At 40.7% G+C, this 24,108-nt stretch overlaps 1 protein-coding gene across 3 annotated transcripts in view; it reads left to right on the top strand.

Moving 5' to 3' along the window:
- FAM222B (family with sequence similarity 222 member B) overlaps positions 1-24,108 on the top strand; it is a 64,424-nt gene that overhangs the window by 3,149 nt on the left and 37,167 nt on the right. The window contains exon 1 of one of the 3 annotated variants that reach the window (XM_036836578.1): positions 23,632-23,839. The exons of the other annotated variants lie outside the window; for them this stretch is intronic. The gene's annotated coding sequence lies outside the window, so the exon portion shown is untranslated. Of the gene's footprint in view, positions 1-23,631; positions 23,840-24,108 lie in introns of those variants that run through there. 3 annotated transcript variants of the gene reach the window in all.

Here is a 24,108-nt window from a genome sequence, read left to right as displayed (position 1 = left end):
ATTTATTTATTAAATTGAAGTATAGTTGATTTACAATGTTGTGAGGAGAGTGGATTTAACTTAGTGAATTTGTAAGTTGGTTCTGATGTTTGGAAGGTAAAGGATTCAAGAATGGACCTGTGGTTCAGAGTAACCTTCTGAGGACCAGGGTTTGCTTATCAGTGTTTATTTATTTAGCACAGTTGTTGGCATAGAGTAATTGCTCATTAAATATTTGCTGAAGGGAAAAATAATAATATGAATCATAATCAGCAAACATGGGTTCAAATCTTCTGCAACTTTGTGTATCTTTGAATAAGCTTACCCTTGTGTCTTTACCTGTTTCCTCATCTATAAAACAAAGATAATAATTGTACTTACTTCATAGGGTTGTTGTGAGGGTTAAATGTGGTAATACATGTAAACTGTTTAGAGTGGTACCTGATACTCAGTAAATGCTAAATGAATGCTAATTATTACTAGTGTTTGTTGGATACACACTCTCTTTGTGCCCAAATCACTGGTCAAAGATGATTATGACATAGCCCTTGCCCTCTGGGAGTTCACAGTCTAGTGAAGGAAACAGAAGTATACAAAGTAATTATATAGAATGCAATATCTATTTCATCAAATCTGTGGTGCTAATGATTGTAAGGCTCACAGTTCTTTTGCATACCACTAAGAAAGAAGAAATGCTGCTAATGAGACTGGCATGCCATCAGTTGTAAGATGTATCCTGTTTTCAGAGAAATGTGACGGAAAAAAGGGTGTCTTGGGCTTCCCTGGTGGCGCAGTGGTTGAGAATCTGCCTGCTAATGCAGGGGACACGGGTTCGAGCCCTGGTCTGGGAGGATCCCACGTGCCGCGGAGCAACTGGGCCCGTGAGCCACAATTACTGAGCCTGCGCGTCTGGAGCCTGTGCCCCGCAACGGGAGGGGCCGCGATAGTGAGAGGCCCACGCACCGCGATGAAGAGCGGTCCCCGCACCGCGATGAAGAGTGGCCCCCACTTGCCGCAACTAGAGAAAGCCCTCGTACGAACCGAAGACCCAACACAGTCAAAAAAAAAAAGATAAAAAAAATAATAAAATAATAAATAAATAAATAAAGTAGCTATAAAAAAAAAAAAAAAAAAAAAAAGGGTGTCTTAGAATTAGATGGAGAGACTTCCCTGGGGTCCAGTGGTGAAGACTCCATGCTTTCACTGCAGGGGACGATGGTACGATCCCTGGTCGGGGAACTAAGATCCTGCATGCCAAATGGCCAAAAGAAAAAAAAAAAAAAGAATTGATGGAGTATAGTAAATGGTGCTCTACTAGAGAAAGGTACAGCTTGTTATGAGAGTTGATGGAAGGGCTGGGTTCAGATATCGTCAGTAAAGGCCTCTGCTGCATTGAACCTGCATGATAGGCCCTCACAGATGGACATGGAAGATAGGACATTCCAGACAGACAGTAAAGTCTGAAAATGGGAAGGGAGAGGGCATTATTGATGTGTACCACCATATCAGGGCAAGCAGGAGGAGGAAATGAGCTAAGGCTTTGGCAGAGTAACATTGTATAATGCAGCAGAGCAGGACAGGAAGCTTGGAACATTTTCAGAAGAGACATGGGCCTAATTCTTGGATTTAAACTCCTAAAATATCACAACTCTAAAAAGATGATTCTAATACAATAAATTGGGAAGTGAGAGTATGTGTGAGAAGTGAAGTGGTCAGGGGAAGGGCTGAAACTTTACAGCTGACCAGAGAGGGGATAAGTGTGAAGTCTCTGTACTCTTGGTGTGAGGTGAATGCTTTTTCAGCAGAGAAGTGTTTAATATCTATTTCTGTCTTTTCACTGCCTATCAAGGTCTTGATTGTGTCCCTTTTAGAGCTTTGTAACTTAGAGTGAAAAGGAATACAACTTGAGAGGAAAAATGCTAAATTTTCTTTATTAAAGATACATTTAATACAAGGAGGGTAATAAGTTATCAGATTTGATAACTCAGTTATAAAATGGTGGTTTGGTACAGTGCTGGATTGTACAGTTTCATGGGAAAATATAGGTCATTTAAGGAGTGACTTAAAAGACTCAGAAGAAAAGAAAAAAAGAAAGACTCAGTTACTAATTTTCTGGTAACTAACCCTGAAGCTAGTAGGGAAAACTATGAAAAACGAAAAATAGCATAAGCATGAATTTCTGTAGTGTCTTTTCTTTTCACTGGTAAGCCAAAACTTGACTCTCTCTCTCTCTCCTTTTTTTTTTAAGTATTTATTTATTTATTTGGTTGTGCCGGGTCTTAGTTGCAGCAGACAGGCTCCTTAGTTGCAGCTCACCAGCTCCTTAGTTACAGCACATGGGCTCCTTAGTTGTGGCATGCATGTGGGATCTAGTTCTCTGACCAGGGATCGAACCCGGGCCCCCTGCATTGGGAGCATGGAGTCTTAACCTCTGTGCCACCAGGGAAATCCCCAAAACTGGACTCTCTTAAGCTTTTTGGACTCTGGTCTCATTGAAAAATTTTGGGGTTGATCCTCAGCAGTCAAATTCAGCAAACATTGAAGTGCCTACTGTGTGTTAGGCATTGTGCTAGGCACTGAGAATTAAAATGTGAATGACATGATCCTTGTTTTTAAGGTGCTCACTTTTTTTTTTTTTTTTTTTTTAATTTTTTGGCCACGCTGCTCGGCATGTGGGATCTTGGTTCTCCCACCAGGGATTGAACCCGTGCCCCCTGTGTTGGAAGCATGGAGTCTTAACTAACCACTGGACCACCAGGGAAGTCCATTAGGGTGCTCCCATTTTAAAAAAATTTATTTATTTATTTATTTATTTATTTTTGACTGCATTGGGTCTTCATTGCTGCGCGCTGGCTTTCTCTAGTTGCGGTGAGCGGGGGCTACTCTTCATTGCGGTGCGCGGGCTTCTCATTGCGGTGGCTTCTCTTGTTGCAGAGCACGGGCTCTAGGTGCGCGGGCTTCAGTAGCTGGCTCCCAGGCTCTAGAGCACAGGCTCAGTAGTTGTGGCTCACGGGCTTAGTTGCTCCGCAGCATGTGGTATCTTCCCAGATCAGGGCTTGAACCTGGATCCCCTGCATTGGCAGGCGGATTCTTAACCACTGCGCCACCAGGGAAGTCCCCTAGGGTGCTCACATTTTAATTGGAGGCTGACAAATATGTAATTATGAACCAATACAGTATGTGCTGTCATAGAGATCTGCACTAAGAGCTATGGGAGCACTGGTTCTGCCTGGTGGTGGGAAAGGAAGGTTGGAGAAGGCTTCCTGGAGGAAGAATCAATTGAGTCTTGAGGAATGAATACAGTTTGGCTGCTTCAACAGAAAAGGATTGGAGAAGATAGTATTTCAAGTGCAAAGAACAACTTGCACAAGGGTATAAGAGTATGGACCCTCAGGCTAGTGGTTTAATGTGCATAGATCATGGGGTATGAGGTAGGAGTAGAAGGACATGAGGTGAAAGATGGGTTGGAGCCCAATTGTGGATGGCCTTGGTGAGGGGTCTGAATTTTATTTTGTAGGTGCTGTGGGAGAGTTCAGATCACTATTTAAGAAAAGTAACACTGATGGATCAACAGCAAGGTCCTATATCCTGTGATAAATCATAATGGTAAAGAATATGAAAAAGAATGTATATGTACAACTAAATCATTTTGCTGTATAGCAGAAATTAACACAACATTGTAAATCTACTATACTTCAATATAATAAATTAAAAAAAAAAGAAAAGTAATCTAACACTGTTGACAGTGTGGAAGTTAGATTTTAAAAGGAGAACTTGGCCGCAGGGAGACAGTTCGTTATGAGATTGGTGTGATGGTTGCTTGAGAGATATTGAAGATCTCAATTACAGTGGTAGTGATGGAATTGTAGACAGATTAAAAAGCTTTTTAGGAGACTGACTAGAAGGATCTTATTGACTTTATGTTGGGGAGTGTGTAAGGGAGAAGGAGTTGCCGAAGATGGATTTGAAATTCCTTGCTTGGGCAACTAAGTGAATGGTGATGTCATTAAACAAGATAGGGAATACAGGAATAAGAGGGTGTTACATTTGAGGGAAAATGAGTTTGATTTTGGTATGTTAGATTTGAGGTGTCTGGGAAATCCAGGAGCAAATGTCCAATAGGCTTCTGGATATTTGGGTCTAGAGTTCGGTAGAGAGGTTTAGAATGGAGATGCACATCTAGAAATCATTAGGGTGTAAGTAATAGTTAAAGCCAGCATGATGACCCTGTGAGTCTAAGTTCCAGTTGCTTAATATGTTGTTCATTCACATCATCTGGAGGGATTGGCTTAATGGAAATGTGGCACTCAGTACTTTCTCAATAGTAGTTCATACTTATTTTTACATTTTTTAATGTGTTACATACTTGGCTTAAATTAGCAGCTTTTAGGTTGCAAGCAAGAATAAAACACAAAACTTCTCATCTTAGTGGAAAGAATGGTATTACTCTTAATTAAATAAGGATACCATTCCTGCTTAAAAGCATATATAAGTTTGTAAATTTTTCAATGAAAGGAAATTAGTGTGCACGTCAGCTGTACATTTTCTTTTCCTATTCTCAGTGGTTTACCAGACTTAGAAAACTGCCTTTTCTTTCTTTATTTTTTCTTTCTTTCTCTCCTTCCTTCCTTCCTTCTTTTATTTTTGGCTGTGTTGGGTCTTTGTTGTGGCACACGGGCTCCTCTCTAGTTGTGGCGTGTGGGCTCTGTAGTTGCGGCACATGGGCTCTCTAGTTGTGTCGCGCAGGTTCAGTTGCCCCGCAGCATGTGGGATCTTGGTTCCCCGACCAGGGATCCAACCCATGTCCCCTGCATTGGAAGGCGGATTCTTAACCACTGGACCACCAGGGAAATCCTGAAAACTGCTTTTTCTAACATCAGTTCCATTATAGATATGGGGGGGAAAAAAGGTATCTGTTCCACTGAGTACCTCAGATTAGAAGCTAGGTGATTTTTTTTTTTTTTTTTTTGGCTGTGTTGGGTTTTCGTTGCTGCGCGCAGGCTTTCTCTAGTTGTGACCAGCGGGGGCAACTCTTCGTTGCGGTGCACGGGCTTCTCACTGCAGTGGCTTCTCTTGTTGCGGAGCACAGGCTCTAGGCGTTCGGGCTTCAGTAGTTGTGGCTCACAGGCTCTAGAACGCAGGCTCAGTAGTTGTGGAGCATGGGCTTAGTTGCTCCACGGCATGTGGGATCTTCCTGGACCCATGTTCCCTGCATTGGCAGGTGGATTCTTAACCACTGTGCCACCAAGGAAGTCCCAAGCTAGGTGATTTTTATGAACCAAAACCTCAGAAGGTTTGATTTGAAGACCACAGGATAATTTTGAATCAGTGATACCAGGTTAGTTCAGAGTTGGGATTGGGAACTCAAGTCAACTAACTGTGCAGTCTTCTCCTACCACACAGCTTTCCACCATTTATATAATAACTGAAAACACTGAAATAAATATGCCCGATGGTAAGTGAAAGATATACATGCTGTTGTTGCTTTTTGGAAGGACAATTTGGTATAATTTAGGTGCTCTTTTTTTAGTTCATGATTTTGAAATATAAGCAAAGGCATGTTTTATGAAAGAAAGGAATTTGCAGAGTGTTTAAAGTTGTTGGTAGATTTTAGCTAAGCATTTTTAATATTGACATTGAACAGGATGTCTGGCTTTGACTGGAGAATCAAATGCTGGGGATCACAGACATCCCTAGGGTCTTGACTTGGCTCAAGGCTTAGCTTCCCATACTTTTCTTTTTCTCCCTTTCCTTGGGGATTTAATGTTAAAAAGAAAATTAATAATTCTATAGATATGTTATCTTTTTACCCCTTTATTATGGAAAATTTCAAATATATGCAAGAGTAGACAGAACAGTATAATGAACCCCTATCACTCTGTTACAATAGTTGTCAACTCATGCCTGTCTTGTTTCATCTATGTACCCCCTACCCACTAAGCCACCTACATTATTTTTTAAAAATCCAGGATAATTTCATGAATAAATATTTCAGTATATATCTCTAAAAGATAAGGACTAAAAGAAATCCTACAAAAAATTAACAGACATTTCTTAATAGCATCAGTTATCCAGTTAGTTTTCACATTTCCCCAATTATCTCAATAATTTTTCAGCTGTTTGTTTGGAACAGTATCCAAATAGGTCCATACAGAATGATTTCATATGTCTACTATTTATCGTTTAACCTATAGGTTTGCCCTCCATTTCTTCATGTATTCATTGAAGATCTCTTTTTTAAAAAATATTTATATATTTATTTTTGGCTGCGTTGGGTCTTCGTTGCTGCATGTGGGCTTTTTCTAGTTGGGGGGAGTGGGGGTACTCTTCGTTGCGGTGCGTGGGCTTCTCATTGAGGTGGCGTCTTGTTGCGGAGCACAGGCTCTAGGTGTGTGAGCTTCAGTAGTTGTGGCATGCTGGCTTAGTTTCTTCGCAGCATGTGAGATCTTCCCGGACCAACCCGTGTCCCCTGCGTTGGCAGGCAGATTCTTAACCACTGCGCCACCAGGGAAGCCCCAAGATCTCTCCTTTTTAACAGCTGTTATCCCCTTTTACTCTTCTGGAGGATTCCTTTTACAGTATGTCGACAAGGTAGGACATTCTCTTTTCAGTTTCTTCCGGTCATTCAAAGCAATTGGCCATTCACAACAAAGATTTATGCATTGCCTACTCTGTGCTGGGAGCTAAGAATGAATTAGCTAGTGTAGCTAGTTCTGCCCACCCAGAGTTTATGTCCTGATGGGAGAAACAAAGTTAGCCATCAGTTATAGAATATAATGTGTTAAGAGGGATGTTAGAGGACCTCAGGGTGCAATGGAAACATGTTAACCCTTAACCCATATTTGGGGGATCAAGAAAGGCATGTGGATGGATGAAAGAATGTTCAATGTAACACCTGAAGGATGACTTGGAGTTAGGATTACTGGCAGCAGAGGGACTGTTGTTTGTAAAGTATAATAAGTTTAACATTTTTATTTTCACTGTTTGAAATAAACAGCATGTTTTTCAGGAAAATTGTGTTTTCAACTTTATTGTACCAAATAATATTAATACACATCTTTATACAAAGCATTTTTCTTCCCTTCACAGCTGCAAGGAAATCTCAAAACAGCTGTGCAAGTGAAAAATCAGAACCTTGAAAAATAAGCCTAGAATTTCCAACCCGTACAATACCCCCATCGTTTGTTTATTTATCTATTTATGGCTGTGTAGAGTCTTCGTTGCTGCACGTGGGCTTTCTCTAGTTGTGAGTGGGGGCTACTCTTCGTTGCGGTGCGAGGGCTTCTCATTGCAGTGGCTTCTCATTGCGGATCACAGGCTCTAGGTGCATGGGCTTCAGTAGTTGTGGCTCGCGGGCTCCGTAGTTGTGGCTTGCAGGCTCAGTAGTTGTGGCGCACGGGCTTAGTTGCTCTGCAGCATGTGGGATCCTACCGGACCAGGGCTCGAACCCGTGTACCCTGCATTGGCAGGTGGATTCTCAACCACTGGGCCACCAGGGAAGCCTGTAACCCCATCGTCTTTCTTAAGGTTAACCTAGGCAGCCAATTTCCATCTATAAGTAGACAGTTTTGGGGAAGCTGAAAAAATCCTTGACAAGTTGATTCTAAAATTTATATGGGAATAAAATAGCCAAAACAATTTTGAAAAAGGTTAACAAAGTTGGGAGACTCATACTACCTGATTTTAAGACTTACTAAAGAACTACGGTAACCAAGACAGTGTGGTATTGGCAAAAGGATAGATATATAGATCAATGAACAGAATAGAGAATCGAGAAATAGACCCACACTATTTTTTTTTTAAATTTATTTATTTTCGGCTGTTTAGGATCTTCGTTTCTGTGCGAGGGCTTTCTCCAGCTGCGGCGAGTGGGGGCCACTCTTCATCGCAGTGCGCGGGCCTATCACTGTCGTGGCGTCTCTTGTTGCGGAGCACAGGCTCCAGACGCGCAGGCTCAGTAGTTGTGGCTCACGGGCCTAGTTGCTCCGCGGCATGTGGGATCTTCCCAGACCAGGGCTCGAACCGTGTCCCCTGCATTGGCAGGCAGATTCTCAACCACTGCGTCACCAGGGAAGCCCGACCCACACTATTAAATAGGGCTGTTTGATTTTTGACGGAGGTGCAAAGGCAAGTCAACGGAGAAAGGATAGTTTTCTCAACCGCTAGTCATTGGAACAACTAGATATCTATATGCAAAAAAAAGAAAAAAAAGAACCTCAACCTACACTTCACACCTTATGTAAAAATTAACTCAAGATCAATCACAGACCTAAATGTAAAATGGAAAACTAAAAAATATTTAGAATGAAACAGGAGAAAATCCTTGTTACCTTGAGTTAGGCAAAGAGTTCTTAGATACGGTACCAAAAGCAAGATCCATAAAAAAAAATTGATAAATTGGGCTTCATCAAAATTTAAAACTTTTACTCTGCAAAAGACAAGACACAGACTGGGAGAAAGTATTTGCAAGTCATATATCAAGATAGGAACTGTGTATAGAATGTATAAAGAGCTCAAAACTCATCAAGAAGAAAAGCTAAATGACACCATTAAAAAAATGGGTGAGAGATTTGAATGACTTCACCAGAGGAGATATATGGATGGCAAATAAGCTCATGAAAATGTCCTCAACATCTTAGTCATTAGAAAAATGCAAATTAAAATCATAATGAGATATACCATTAGAATGACTAAAAAACAACAAAAGAAAACTGTCTAGATTATGGACTGATGAGGATGCGGAACAATTGGAACTTTGGAAAACACTGTGGTGGTTTCTTATAAAATAAAACATACACTTAACCATGTGACCCAGGTGTTTACCCAAATGAAATGACAACCTCTGACACAAAAACCTGTATGTGAATATTTATAGCAGCTTTATTGGTACTCACCCAAAACTGGAAACAACCTGAATGTCCCTCAACTTTGGAATGGAAAAACCAACTGTGATATATCCATACAATGGAATACTACTCAGCAACAAAAAGGAACTATTCATATATGCAGTAACGTGAATGAATCTCATATGCATCATGGTAAGTGAAAGAAGCCATACTCAAAAAGGCTACTCTCTACAACCAGGACCTACTGTATAGTACAGGGAACTATATTCAATATCTTATAATAAACTATAATGGAAAAGAATTTGAAAGAAAATGTATATATGTGTGTGTGTGTGTGTATATATATATGTGATATATATATATATATATATATCATATATATATAACTGAATCACTTTGTTGTACACCTGAAACTACCACAACTTTGTAAATCAGCTATACTTCAATTAAAAAAAAAACTACTCACTACACGATTGAATTTATATGACATTCTGGAAAACTCAAAACTATAGGGATGATGGAGAACAGATCAATGATTGCCTTGGGTTAAAGGTAGGTGAAGTGTTTGACTACAAAGGGGTAGCATGAGGATATTTTGGGGAGGTGATAGAACTGTTCTGTACCTTGTTTGTGGTTATAGTTATATGACTTTATGAATTTATGAGAATTCTTAGAACTGAACACTATAAAATGAATTTTACTGTGTAAAATTTATTTATTTATTTATTTATGGCTGCGTTGGGTCTTCATTGCTGTGCACAGGCTTTCTCAGGGTCTACTCTTCGTTGCGGTGTGTGGGCTTCTGATTGCGGTGGATTCTCTTGTTGCTGAGCGTGGGCTCTAGGCACACGGGCTTCAGTAGTTGTGGCTCACGGGCTCTAGAGCGCAGGCTCAGTAGTTGTGGTGCACGGGCTTAGTTGCTCCATGGCATGTGGGCTCTTCCCGGACCAGGGCTCGAACCCATGTCCCCTGCATTGGCAGGGGGATTCTTAACCACTGTGCCACCAGGGAAGTCCCTGTGTAAAATTTTTAAGAAAGAAAGTCTGAGGGTAGAAGACTTTAAAGAAGATTTTAAAGAAGTCTTTAAAAACATGAAAGAATTCCAGAAATATAACTTCTTAAATATTTGAATTTTTAAACTTAATTTCTTTGTTGAATATATTTTAAATAATTTAAAAGATACATAATGAGGGGACTTCCCTCGTGGTCCATTGGGTAAGACCCGGTGCTCCCAGTGCAGGGGGCCTGGGTTCGATAGCTGGTCAGGGAACTATATCCCATATGCCACAACGAAGATCACCCGTGCCACAGCAAAGACCTGGTGCAGCCAAAATGAAGACCTGGTGCACCCCTCTGCTGGGCATCCATCCTCTTCCCTTTGCTACTGCTTTTTTGGTGACAGATAATTTGAACTATTTGCTAGTGTTTCTGGATCATGTCTCTCCTGTGCCCTTTTTTTCCACAAATACTCTGGTTTTCCATCAGATCTCAAATTTCTGAGTAAGGACTTTTATTTAGATAAAATAAGATATTTCCTCTTAGTAGGGGATTGTTGGGTATCCAATTAGGCTTCTATTATCTCACCTAAATATTTGCCTGTTCTTGGCAAATCATTAATCTCTAGTCCTTTGATGTTACTCTCTCTCCCACCTTTCTCTCAAAGGCTGTCAAGTGGAAATTATCTTTGCTTCTTTCTTCCACACCTATAGAGTTTACTATATTCATGTTGGCCTTTCCTTTCTTCACTATACTGTTAATCCTCTGTGACCTTGTTGTATCACTGTTTCTCTTTCAGCCGAATCTTTAGTCTGTCTTTATTTCTTCTTTTCACAGGTGATGTAATTCACTGCACACACAGACAAATTCTCCAGATCTCTAGGTTTAACTCACATCTCTCTCTTTCTCTCTCTTTCCCTCTCCCCTGCGCCATCCCTCCTTCCCTCCTAGAATCCAGGCCTATATTTCCAAAACCCACCTAGACCTTGCATAGGCATCACAGAATTCATTGTCTTCCCCACAAAATCTAAACATTCTAGATTTCCTGCCTAGTTGAATGGTATTAACAGCCACACAGTTGCCTAAATCAAAAACTTTGGACTTGACCTTGTTTCTTCCTTCTCCTTCATCACTCATATCTGGTTGATACCTAGGTCTGATTTTAACCTTCAAGGTCTCCTAAACCTGCCGTTTCCTTTCCAGCCATATTGTTGAAGTCTTGGGTTAGACCATTTTCATTTCTCACTTGGACCGTTGCAGTAACCTCCTAACTGGTCTGTATGCCTCAGGTCTTATCATCGTTCACTTGATCCACCACACTGCCACAAGAGTGATCTTCCTAAGTTCTAAGACTACTTATGCACTTTCGCTTTCAAACCCTTCATTACCCACAGTGCCTGATACATAGCACATGCTTGATTCCGTCTTCCTTCCTCCTTTCCTCATTATGTTTTTGCTTAGGCTGTTTCCTTTCCCTCCAAGGACACTTCCAAAACAGGCAGACAGACATAACCAATAATCTAGTGAATCTCCTGATTAATCTTTAGGATTTAGCTCATAGCTCATTTCTTCTGTGAAGTCTTCCTAATTTCCAAGTCAGAATTAATCACTCCTGCTTCTGGGCTGCTCTGATATTTTAGTATCCTGTTAGCATTACACTTATTATTCTAATGTTTTGTTTCCTCAACTGGATTGTGAGCTCTTTGTGGGTAGGGGTTATGTCTTTTTTACCCTTTTAAGTTCAGCAGCACCTAACAACTAAGCCTGCCAAATTTATTGAGTTTCTAGTATGTGTTGGGAACTAACAATTCTCTGGTAAACACAGTCCCTGTTCTTGTGGAGCTGATGTTCTAGTGAGGGTAAACAGACAACAAACAACTTTTAAAAAATCAGTTGCAGAGCATTAAAATAGAATGATGTATTAGAGGATGAATGGATAGCTACTTTAGATTGGGAGAATAGGGAATATCTCTCTGAGGGTATGGCATTTAAGATCCAGGAGGATACAAGGATTAGCAGATCAAACATTCCAGTGCAAAACTAAGAAGGAATGAACTCCGTATGTTGGAGGAACAGGAATAAGGCCAATGTGGCTTGAATATGGTGGGTGAGAGGGAGAGTGATGCAAGAAGAGGACAGAGGCCATATGACGTTGAGATTTGAAAGCTAGGGTAGTCTGCTTCCTTTGGAGGCTTTTTTTTTTTTTTTTAAACGGATTTTTTTTTAAATTAATTAATTTATTTATTCATGGCTGTGTTGGGTCCCCGTCTCTGTGCGAGGGCCCTCTCCAGTTGCGGCAAGCGGGGGCCACTCTTCATCGCGGTGCGCGGGCCTCTCACTGTCGTGTCCTCTCTTGTTGCGGAGCACAGGCTCCAGACGCGCAGGCTCAGTAATTGTGGCTCACGGGCCCAGTTGCTCCGCGGCATGTGGGATCTTCCCAGACCAGGGCTCGAACCCGTGTCCCCTGCATTGGCAGGCAGATTCTCAACCACTGCGCCACCAGGGAAGCCCCCCTTTGGAGGCTTTTAAGCAGGGATGTGATGTAAGTTGATTTGTAATTTTAAAAAGATACTCTGGTTACTGTGTAGAACTGGATTGTAGAGGGATCAAGAGTGGAGGCAAGGAGACTAGTTACAAGGCTATTGTATTAATTCAGATGAGTTGATGGTGACTTGGATTGGGGAGATGCTAGAAGAGCTGTAGAAAAGTAGTAGATTTGGGATATCTTTTGGAAATGAAGTTGACAGGGCTTGCTCAGGAATTGTCAGCAGCCAGGGGAGTGAGGTAAAGAGAGAAATCATGGCTAACTTCCCCATTATTGGCTGGAGAAGTAGGTAGGTAAATGGTGATTATATTTATTGATATGGGTAAGACTGTGGCAGAACATATTTATCAAGAATTCTGTTTTGGTCATGTCGAGTTCGAGCTGCTTGTTCGACAGCCAACTGGAGCTGTAAGATAGTTGGGTAGAAAAGCCTGGCATTCCAGGGAGAAGTCTGGGCTGGAATTGTAGACTTGGAGATCATCAACGGGTAGATAGAAGTTGAAATCATGGAATTCAATCAGGAGGTCACCTAGAATGGTTTGTGTCTAGAGAAGAGAGGTCTGACAGAGAAGGAGCAGCCAGTGAGGTAGGAGGAAAACCAGGAAAAATGATGTTATGGAAGCCAAGTAAAGAACATGCAAAGAAGGGAGTGGACCACTGTATTGCATTGCTGTCTCAGATAAGAGCAGAGAAGTACCTGTGGGATTTGGCAACCTAGAGATTATTGGTGATCTTGAGTTAGAACTATCATTGGACTGGTGGAGATAGATGTCTGATTGTAGTGGTTGGAGGGAGCAAATGAGATGAAAAGCATTTCATTTTCGTATGATGACAGCGAGGTTTTGGAAGCCTATTTCTAAAAACTTCCTGTGTCGTTGTTACTAAATTCTTACCTATTTGTATTCCAATGTGGTTATATATTTTTGTTAAAGCATTATAATCTTAATGTTTTTGTACCATCATTTTAGGTAGATTTCTGTTCTCTCAAAACCTAGCTTAGGGGCTTCCTTGGTGGTGCAGTGGTTAAGAATCCGCCTGCCAATGCAGGGGACACAGGTTTGAGCCCTGGTCCGGGAGGATCCCACATGCCGCGGAGCAACTAGGCCCGTGCACCACAACTGCTGAGCCTGCTCTCTGGAGCCCGCGAGCTACAACTACTGAGCCCACATGCCACAACTACTGAAGCCCGCGCGCCTAGAGCCCATGCACCGCAACAAGAGAGGCCACCGCAATGAGAGGCCCACGCACTGCAGTGAAGAGTAGTCCCCGCTTGCCACAACTAGAGAAGGCCCGCACACAGCAACAAAGACCCAACACAGCCAAAAATAAATAAAATAAATTTATTTAAAAAAAAAAACCAAAAAAACCCCCTAGTTTAACTAGGGTTATGAACAATACACATACACTGGTGAGTGAATGAGACTGTATTTAAGGATCAGGTCCCTGGTCTTGGAAAAGCAGACTGGCTTGACCTTGGCTTTATGATACATCAGTTTTCTCAGCTGTCAAATGAAGATAATAGGACCAGTTTAGCTCAGTGGGTGGTTGTGAGGCATGACTACTAATGAAAATAATTGTAAAACACTTTTGCAAGTTAAAGTGTGATATAAATGCTAAATAATAGTTCTTTATTGGGATGTTGTGAAAATTAGCAATATGCTGTCTCTTAGAGCCCTTAAGTTCCTTTTGAGAAAGGTGATATATATATATATATATATATTTTTTTAATAAATTTATTTATTTTATTTTTGGCTGCGTTGGGTCTTCATTGCTGCACGCGGGCTTTCTCAAGTTGCGGCGAGTGGGGGCTACTCTTCGTTGCGGTGCGCGGGCTTCTTATTGCGGGGGTTTCTCTTGTTGCGGAGCACCGGCTCTAGGCACGCGGGCTTCAGTAGTTGTGGAGAGCTGGCTTCAGTAGTTGTGGCTCGTGGGCTCTAGAGCACAGGCTCAGTAGTTGTGGCGCACGGGCTTAGTTGCTCCGCGGCATGTGGGTTCTTCCCGGACCAGGGCTCGAACCCGTGTCCTCTACATTGGCAGACGGATTCTTTTTTTAAAAAAATTAATTAATTTATTTATTTTTGGCTGTGTTGGGTCTTCGTTTCTGTGCGAGGGCTTTCTCTAGTTGTGGCAAGTGGGGGCCACTCTTCATCGCGGTGCGCGGGCCTCTCACTATTGCGGCCTCTCTTGTTGCGGAGCACAGGCTCCAGACGCGCAGGCTCAGTAGTTGTGGCTCACGGGCCTAGTTGCTCCGCGGCATGTAGAATTTTCCCAGACCAGGGCTCGAACCCGTGTGCCCTGCATTGGCAGGCAGATTCTCAACCACTGCGCCACCAGGGAAGTCCCGGTGATATATTTTTATAAATACTATATGCAGAAAAAAATAGCTCAGGATTTGGGAAAAGATTGCTATCCTAATTTCTGGAGTGTAACAATTATAGAACCATAATGAGACAACTTTTTACTAAAGAGAATATTTTCTAAAGGTTTATTATAATATCACTTTAGAGGTTTCTTATCACAAGGGTTTTACCATCTTGGCTTTTTGGTTCAAGTGAGGGTGTGAGTGCCACCCTATGGCAGTTAAAATTCTGACTGTTTAAAGGACTGGTGGTGGTGATTTATTATCTATATTTAAAGTGTCACAGCCAATCAATAGAACCACTCAAAAAAAGCATTGAAAAAGCATTTTATTTTAGGCAACACCATATAGACATTTTAATGCAGGCTTAGGTGATGGTTGCAGTTACGCTTTAAAGAGAGACAGTGCCATTTCAGACAAAACTAGCACTCCTTGTTCCACACCTGAGTCTAAATATAGAATTGGTGGCATCATTACCTATAATGTACTTAGAAAATGCCTGAAATTTGAATCTGATGAACTAAATTTTTCTCAGCCTCTAAAGTAGCATTAACAATAGAGGAAAACTGGGATGTGGTTCTTTTGATGTTTAAAACCGATAAGGGAAATGGTTAAGCAATAGTCTGCTGACGTGCTCAGAACTTTACCCTGCTGACAGCTCAGTTGGGATCTTGTGTATTATTTTTTTCAGTGGAGACCTGTGTATTGCTAATTTTAGAACAAAGTGACATGAAGTTCTTAGCTTTACATAGGTTGGAATTGAATCTTTTTTCTGGAATTTCGGTTCCACAATCCATTACCTCTTTGTATCAAGGACAAGTGAAAGGTTTAGGTTTCTTTTCCTCTTTGATGGGAAGACTGTACTTGTTTTTGCCGCACCCGGGCATTATTCGCTTTATTTTTGCATTTGGTGACTGGAAAAGGGGTCCCTGAATGGTCTGCTTCTACAGCAAAGACAGTGGAGTAAGCTTTCTTTCTTGGAGATGCTTTACATTTGTGGTTGTATTTAAGCTTTCTGTTATTTGCTGCCATCATCTGCCTTGCTCATTGTAGACTCAGGGATTGGCTTCAAGTTCATAGGTAAAGGTTCATCTTAAATTCTTATTTTAGTTCCTTTGGATTTGATTTGCAGTTGACCTGTATCCATTCTACTTAATTGTTTCTTGTTTCTTTTCCAGAGTAGATATTTCACAAAGCTTCTATCATATATTTTTAGGAATGTATATTTTTTCCAGCTTTATTAAGGTATAATTGATTAATAAAATTGGAAGATACTAAAGTGTACAACATGATGATTTGAGGCACCCTTATCTTTTGTTATTGTTCTTCTTTTCATTCTGGAGGCTTGCAGTTGGCAGGCCTATCAAGCCAAAATACCTTTGGGACTGTATGGAGAAGGCACTTTCCACTACTTCCTAACAATATGGAATATATGTCGTACTTGATCTTATGTATTTCTTCTGTGACTACTAACTAGTTCATGCCCTTTGAAAATTTCCCCTTCGGTTGTTTCTTTTTCTTATTGACTTGTAAAAATTCTTCGTATTTTGTGACCAATTTGTTGCAAATATTCTTTAAGGGCTATGTATAAATGAGAAAGCAGGCTATTGCATCAAATGCTTATCCAAGATGATATTTGGTTAAAATGTTTGCCTTGGTTATTTGAGCAATGGTAAGCTTCTTTTGTCTCTTTCCTTCCAAAAATGCATAGAAAAGCTCCTTCTGTCTGAAGTAAAGTGTTGGCTCTGTGTTGGTTATAATTTGCTTTTTCTGGCTGGCAGAGCCTTCTTTTTGTTTTCTGTCTTCTGACAGATTATAGGATTGTGGGGAAACAGCGTCCAGGGCTTTTTCAGGAACTGTGCCATTTTATCTACAGGAGAAGCCATTGGCTTTGGCACTAGAAGGGAATTGGCTCTTCATTTAAAGATGCCAAATCATGCTTGATTCACAAGTTTGCTGTCTCATTTTGTGTATGTGTGTGAAACTTTTTCAGGATGTTGGCTTTTACTTTTTCTACCATGTGCTACTCCATCAGTATGAGAAATTAACAACTTGTTCCTTCTCTCCAACTCTCCACCCCCAACACACACAATCCAAACATCCCAAACCATAGCAAAAGATGCAACAGTCATTTTGAGGATTAGGGCAAAATACACCACCCAAATGTTTCCATTGCCCTTTTGGTGACTTTGAGTTTTAATTCTGCTTTATCAGTTAAAGTCTTCATCTTTCCTATGTAGGCTTGAATTATTTAGGTGGGGAAATGATTTTCCAACCAAGATGTCCCTTTACAGAGGCTTTTCAAAGGCATCAGTGGAAGTGAATTGTCAGAGTACTCTATTTCCTAACTTGGGAAACTTAATTTGCATAAGAGAGAGCACATTTAGGAAACTTCTACTTATTTATTTATCCTTGACATGCTCTTTTCAGGGGAGTGTAGTGTAATTTATCCTGATCTCAAATGAGAATTTTTATTATCATGTAAGCAGTCTTAACTCCAATTGTATCTGTTACCTTCATGCTTTTTAAACTGCGTACAATTGATTTTGAAACCTAGCCAACTAGATATTTTAGCAAATCTTCCACACACGTTAATGCCTCACTCCTCTACTTTCTATAGATAACAGTTTAAAGATACCTTCTAAGTGAAGCTATTTCCATTTAGATTAAGGTGGGAAAATTGTAAATAGGAGAATAAGCCAGTTTTTTTGTTTTTTTTGTTTTTTTTTGTTTTTTAAATTTATTTATTTTATTTATGGCTGTGTTGGGTCTTCGTTTCTGTGCGAGGGCTTTCTCTAGTTGTGGCAAGCGGGGGCCACTCTTCATAGCGGTGCGCGGGCCTCTCACTATCGCGGCCTCTCTTGTCGCGGAGCACAGGCTCCAGACGCGCAGGCTCAGTAATTGTGGCTCATGGGCCCAGTTGCTCCGCGGCATGTGGGATCTTCCCAGACCAGGGCTCGAACCCGTGTCCCCTGCATTGGCAGGCAGATTCTCAACCACTGCGCCACCAGGGAAGCCCGAATAAGCCAGTTTTGATAAGCTGGTTTGTCTAGTATGAATTTTTATATGGACACATGTTTTTTTCTCCCTCTGCCTAACCGTCCTGCCCCAAACCCACAGTCTTGCAAAAGTTGGGGTTTGGTTCTCATGTGCATTCTTTGTTGTAGTTTGCCTTTTTTTTCAAACTGGTGTCTCCCTTCACTAGACTAAGCACCTTAAAGACAGAGTTTGTAGCTTATTTGTCTTTTTGTCTCTGGGGTCTAATGAAGCTCCTGGTATGTAGGAATGCACTAAATACGTGGTGATGTGAGTGAATGAATGAATGAATTGAATTCCCAAAGATACAGTGAATGGATTTTATACTTCCCTCTAGTGTCTGAAAGAGAAACTGCAGCCAGTTAAAAAAAAAGGTTAAAAGAATACCTTGCTACATTGAAATAATAGTCAAGGCATTGCCTTTTTTCTTTTTTCCCCCCAAGTTTTCACACTTGTTTTTTCAGACCTGTTGTTCTCTTTAAGTCTAGTGAATAAAAAATTTCCTCATCAATGTCTGTGTTCTGTCTCTTGGGTGTTTGAATTTTGTGAAATGTCACTAGTGGGTCTTTATGAGGACAATGCCTTTTTATTTTATTTAATTTTATTTATTTATTTACTTACTTATTTTTTAACACTAAAGTTTTATTTTTTTTCTTTGCCATTATGCTTTATTACAGGATATTGTATATAGTTCCCTGTGCTATACAGTAGGACCTTGTGGTTTATCCAATCTATATATAATAGTTTGCATCTGCTAATCCCAAACTTCCAATCCCTCCCTCCCCCACACCCTCCCCCTTGGTAACCACAAGTCTGTTCTATGTCTGTGAGTCTGTTTCTGTTTTGTAAATAAGTTAATTTGTGCATATTTTAGATTCCACATATAAGTCACATCATGTGGTATTTGTCGCTTTTATTTTTTTTATTTTTATTGGAGTACAGTTGCTTTCCAATGTTGTGTTAGTTTCTACCGTACAAAGTGAATCAGCTATATGTATATATACATCCCCTCTTTTTTGGATTTCCTTCCCGTTTAGGTCACCACAGAGCATTGAGTAGAGTTCCCTGTGCTATAAAGTAGGTTCTCATTAGTTATCTATTTTATACATAGTATCAGTATATGTCAATCCCAGTCTCTGAATTCATCCTCCCCCTGCTTCTGATTTACTTCACTTAGTATGATAATCTCTAGGTCCATCTGCATTGCTGCAAATGGCATTATTTCATTTTTTTCTGGCTGAGTAGCATTCCATTGTTTATATATACCACATCTTCTTTATCCATTTATCTGTTGATGGACATTTAGGTTGCTTCCATGTCTTGGCTATTGTAAATAGTGCTGCTATGAACATGGGGGGTGGGGTGCATGTATCTTTTCAAATTATAGTTTTGTCTGGATATGTGTGCAGGAGTGGGATTTCTGGATCATATGGCAGCTCTATTTTTAGTTTTTGAGGAACCTCCATACTGTTTTCCATAGTGGCTGCACCAATTTACATTCCCACCAACAGTGTAGGAGGGTTCCCTTTTCTCCATACTCTCTCCAGCATTTGTTATTTGTAGACTTTTTAATGATGGCCATTCTGACTGGTGTGAGGTGGTACCTCGAAGTTTTGATTTGGAAAATGCCTTTTTAATAGTGTTTAGCTTAGGTTCAGAATAGATCATTGTTATTGTTTTATTTTTGTTATCTGGTTCTGCTGAAAGCTGTATGTTTATTTTGATTTGAGTAAATTAAGCATCAAAGGCACCTTTTTTGGGTTTTTTTGCTTGTTAAAAATGTCATTTGGGAAATTTGCAAAATAGAGTACTCAAGAAATATTGTAGTGCAAACAATGATCAGACTAGATGGATGTTACCTAAACTAGTTTTCAATCCAACCCATTGATCTTTTCCTTCTATTTCTGAGAGATGGTATGTTTGTTTTGTGTTTTAATATCTTTTGCTGATTATGAATGTAAGTCATGTTCAACACAGAAAGTTTAAAAATTACAAAAATAATAAGTTGTAATTCTACTACTCAGCTAATCTATTAAAATTACAAAATTAATGCATGTTTTTTATCTTTTAAAAGGTTGAGTAAAACAAATATAAAAAATTTTTCTCCTTCATTCCTCCGTACCCCTCTTTTCCTCCTCTCAGTGGTTACTACTGTTGACAGATTGGTGTATATACGTACAGATATTTTCTTGGACCTAGAGAAATATATATAATATTCATATGTACTTAAAAAATAGATGTGTTAAAAAAAAAAAGATGTGTTTATCTTATAATACAATCTGAAACTTGATGTTTTAAAACTTTTTATTAAGATAAAATATATGTATAGGAAAGTGCACATTAAGTGTACAGCTCAGTGAATTTTCACAAATTGAACATACTTATGTAACTAGTTCTCAGATCAAGAAACATTATCAGCCCTCTTGAATCCCCTCCTAGCAATTTGTCCATGATATTGTTGAAGCACAGAGTGGATAAGTCCTTGGTCAGTACTGGCAGAGTTAGAATTTGGTTATTTGTTCTATCTTGAAAATGAGTGAAGTTATTAATGATTTCAACTTTGGTGGCTGTTATGAGAACTTGGGTCATTTAGTGATTTGGACCATTCTTTTGCTGTAGTGTTTACTGGTCTAAATATTTATAGAGGACTTTACTATGTATGACTTACTGTGCAAAATTGGGAAAGGAGAAGATACAAAGACAAGTGTAATATAAGCTTTGACTTACAGTCTAAATTAGGAAGACAAATCACATATTAGACAACAGAACAGTTAAGTACTAAATTGTGTAGTAGTGATTCAGAAAAGGAATCATAGCTGACAGTATTAAAGAAGGCTCCACAAGGGAGGTGGAATTTGAGCTGAGCCTTGAAGAATGGGTAGGATTTAAATGGAATGGTTATAACAGTACAAGTCATGGCAAGAAAGTTAAAATGGAAGATACACGGACAGTGAGCAAGCAGATCGGTCTGTCTGCTATAGGGGTAAACTGCTGAGGAAAGGTGGAGAGTAAGTTTGATAACATAGGATAGCACCAGACTGTGGAACATACAATAGCCATAGAGTGGAAGCTTGGTTGGATGGCATAGGCACCAGAGAGCCACAGTAGAGCTTAATGGTTAGGAGTATTAGACTTGGAGCCAGGAATACTCAACTTCTAAAATTGACTTTTCCATTTACCACCTTTGTGACCTAGAGCAGATTGTTCAGCCTCTCTGGACCTCAGTTTCTTTGTAAAAATGGGGGAAATATCTATTTCATAGGTTTATCATGATGATAAAATCATAATTATTTATTATGTATATTTTTTTAAACTGAAGTATAGTTGACTTACAATATTTTTCAGGTGTACAGCAAAGTGATTCATTTATATGTATATTTTTTTCAGATTCTTTTCCATTATAACTTATTACAATATATTGAATACAGTTCTCTGTGATATACAGTAAGTCCTTGTTATTTATCTATTTTATGTGTGTGTGTGTGTGTGTGTGTGTGTATATATGTATATATATTTTTTTCCCCTTGACACAGGGCCTTGCACCTAGTAAATGTGCAATAAATTGAACTGTTTCTGTAGTTCTTAAGGGGAAGAGCAAATGGATGTGAAAGCAGTGCTATGTGGAATGAGGGAGGCTAGAAAGAAGTTATAGTTTCCCCCACAGACGTAGTAAGGGTCTCTGTTAGGGTAGTGGTAATAAGATAGAGTACATTTGAGGGGCATGAAAAGAAATTGGACTTGAGTTCCTCTTTAGGAGGAAGCGTTTTGGGCTTCCCCTGTGATCTTGTGTTAAACAGTTGTAATCCCTCTCTGTTTTCTTGGACTGTGTAGATGAAGATAAATTTGATTTTTTAATTTTAGTTAAGGTATTCAAAATACCCTGAGTTCCTCATTTATATTTTAGAAGAGGATATTAGAAGTTTTGTCTGAATTACCTAATTGTCAAGAACATTTGTGATAATGGTGAGACTGGCATGTTTATTTGTTTGTTTTTGATGTCTTGGCAAATTAATGGGCTTATGAGTGATCTTGGAAGGATTTTTTTTTTGGCCGCGCAGTGCGGCTTGTGGGATTTTAGTTCTCTGACCAGGGATTGAACCCAGGCCCTTGGCAATGAGATAGCGTGGAATCCTAACCACTGGACCACCAGGGAATTCCCTAAATTTTAGTTTAATCCTTGAAGAGAGAAAAATTGCCTTTTTCAAGAAGAGTAGAATTTGAAGGAAAGTACTGACACAGCTGTTTACCTTAGTCATCAAGAGTAGCTTTTAGGCCAGCTATTTAAAATAGTAGTTTCTTGAAGTATTGTTTAGTTATTTTAATATGGAAAATGCCAGAGAATTGCTAAATGATATGGAGAGTTGTAACTGCTTTTGTGCTTTTGAGGATTTTTGTTTAGGTCAGATGTATTTGGGAAGGGAATGGACTCGTTAGCTAATTTGGGAGACTTTTGTGGGCAGTATTTAAAATAAAATTTTCACATTTGGTTCTTTTTATCTGGAACCTAGTCTATGAGACAGCAATGAAGTTCCCCATAAATCTATTTAAGCCCAAGCCTTTTAATTTGGGTTAGAAAAAAGAGCTGGCTTTTAAATGGGCATGTCACACAATTCCTTTTCCATCTTCCCAGAACACTGAGGTTATATATATATATGAAATGCTTTGGGCTCCACATAAGAAAAGGCTACTTAATTTTAAAGTGTTTTGTTGTTGTTTTTTAAAAATTGTAGTAGCACTTGGGAACTAAGCCGGATTGTAGTGTGAGGTAGACACTTAACATTAGTTGCAAGAATTTTGTGGACAAAAATGACAGTGTAGGTAATAACTTGCCTTCCCCATCCCCACTTTGTTTTTCTTAAATGAACCCCTACTACTGCTTCACCACTATACCTAAGAAAATATTCTACAGTCTTTAGCATATTCCATCCCAGCAGTGTTAGGCCCTTAACATTGACGTTAGTGATTGAAGTTTTGATGCAACCTGCCAGTTATGCGGAGGCCTGGCAGTTCCTGAGAGTTTTTTCTAATATTAGGTGTATGGCTTGAACAAGACTTAGATGTTTGTTTCCTAATTGTACTGAAACCTGCTAAGGGAGTGGTTAGCTTGGGTTTAATTGGATATGGATAGCTTGTATCTGAGCTGGGTTGGATCCAACTGTGTGTGTGTCTTTGGTGTTTTGTTTGTTGCAGATGATTTGATGTATTCCTTCTCCCAGCGCACCAACTTCCAGATGAATCCCTTCCCAATATGCGCCCCCCTCCCCCCTTAATTTCTGCGTCACGGGAAGCAGGAGTTTCAGACAGGGTGGATTGATGTGTGCAGCTGATCTAATATGCAAACCTAAATCTATGCACGGTTATGAGGGAGTGCAGTTGATTAGTCTGAGAAAAGAAGGGCGAGGCAGAGAGGCCTGGGGAGCATCTTTCTACTCTCAGGTGTCTCCGGATGGCTATTGCTGTGGAAGTCTGATGCACTCTGGGAGGTACTGCCTGGATGGGGGTCACTCCTAGTACCCAGGTAGGGCGTGGGCGGGGGAGCAGGAGAAGGGGCGCCGCATCACCTGGCCCATCCGGGCTGCCGGGCTGCTGGCTTCGGGGTGGGGGCCTGGAGAGATGGGGGCAGCTCTAACAAAGAGGAGCCGTGCCAGGGCCGGGGCCGCGGGTAGCTGGCCTATCCCGGGCGGCTGACCTCCCAGTGGGCCTCCCCAGTTGGCTGTTTGGTGAGTCGCTCCGCTGGCTCCCTGGCTCGCCATTGGCTGTGCGGACTGGAGGGGGCTCGAGAAGGGCCGGGATGGAGTTGAGGGGGCGGGGCTGGCTTCCGGCGGTGAAGGGGGAGCGAGCGGCAGCCGGCTGGGGGAGGGGGTGTCGGCGCGCCGCGGAGTGCTGCGCTCAGAGAGCTTGGCACCCGGAGCAGCCGCCTCCCCCTCCCCCTGCCAAGACAGCTAGAAACCCCTTCTCTTCCATCCTCCCGGGGCTCGGGCGAGGAGGGCTGAGCTGCCCCAGGCAGGCGGGGCGGAGCCCGGAGCCCCACCGAGCGCTGCGGAGCGAACCTCACCTCCCTCCCTTCCAGGGCTCAAGGTGTGTGTGCTTTTTCTAACCAACCCCGACTTCAGCCGACTTAACCTTGTGAGAAAAGGGGAAATGGAATGGGAAGTAAGAGCTCCCCATCTAATCAGTTTATTTTGATTTTCTAATTCTACCCTTCGTTCTTCTTTCCCTCCCTTCATCTCACCCGTGCAGCAGGGTAAGGAGATTCAGGACTCTCATCTCTTTTTACTGATGTGTCGATGTCGGTCGCGTAGTAAAATGAACAGAGGAAAAAAGAGGAGCCCTTTCTTGTGTGGCAT

Source organism: Balaenoptera musculus, chromosome 20 (genome assembly GCF_009873245.2).
Source record: "Balaenoptera musculus isolate JJ_BM4_2016_0621 chromosome 20, mBalMus1.pri.v3, whole genome shotgun sequence".
In the NCBI taxonomy this organism is placed as follows: domain Eukaryota; kingdom Metazoa; phylum Chordata; class Mammalia; order Artiodactyla; family Balaenopteridae; genus Balaenoptera; species Balaenoptera musculus.
This window is presented reverse-complemented; position numbering and strand designations above follow the sequence as displayed.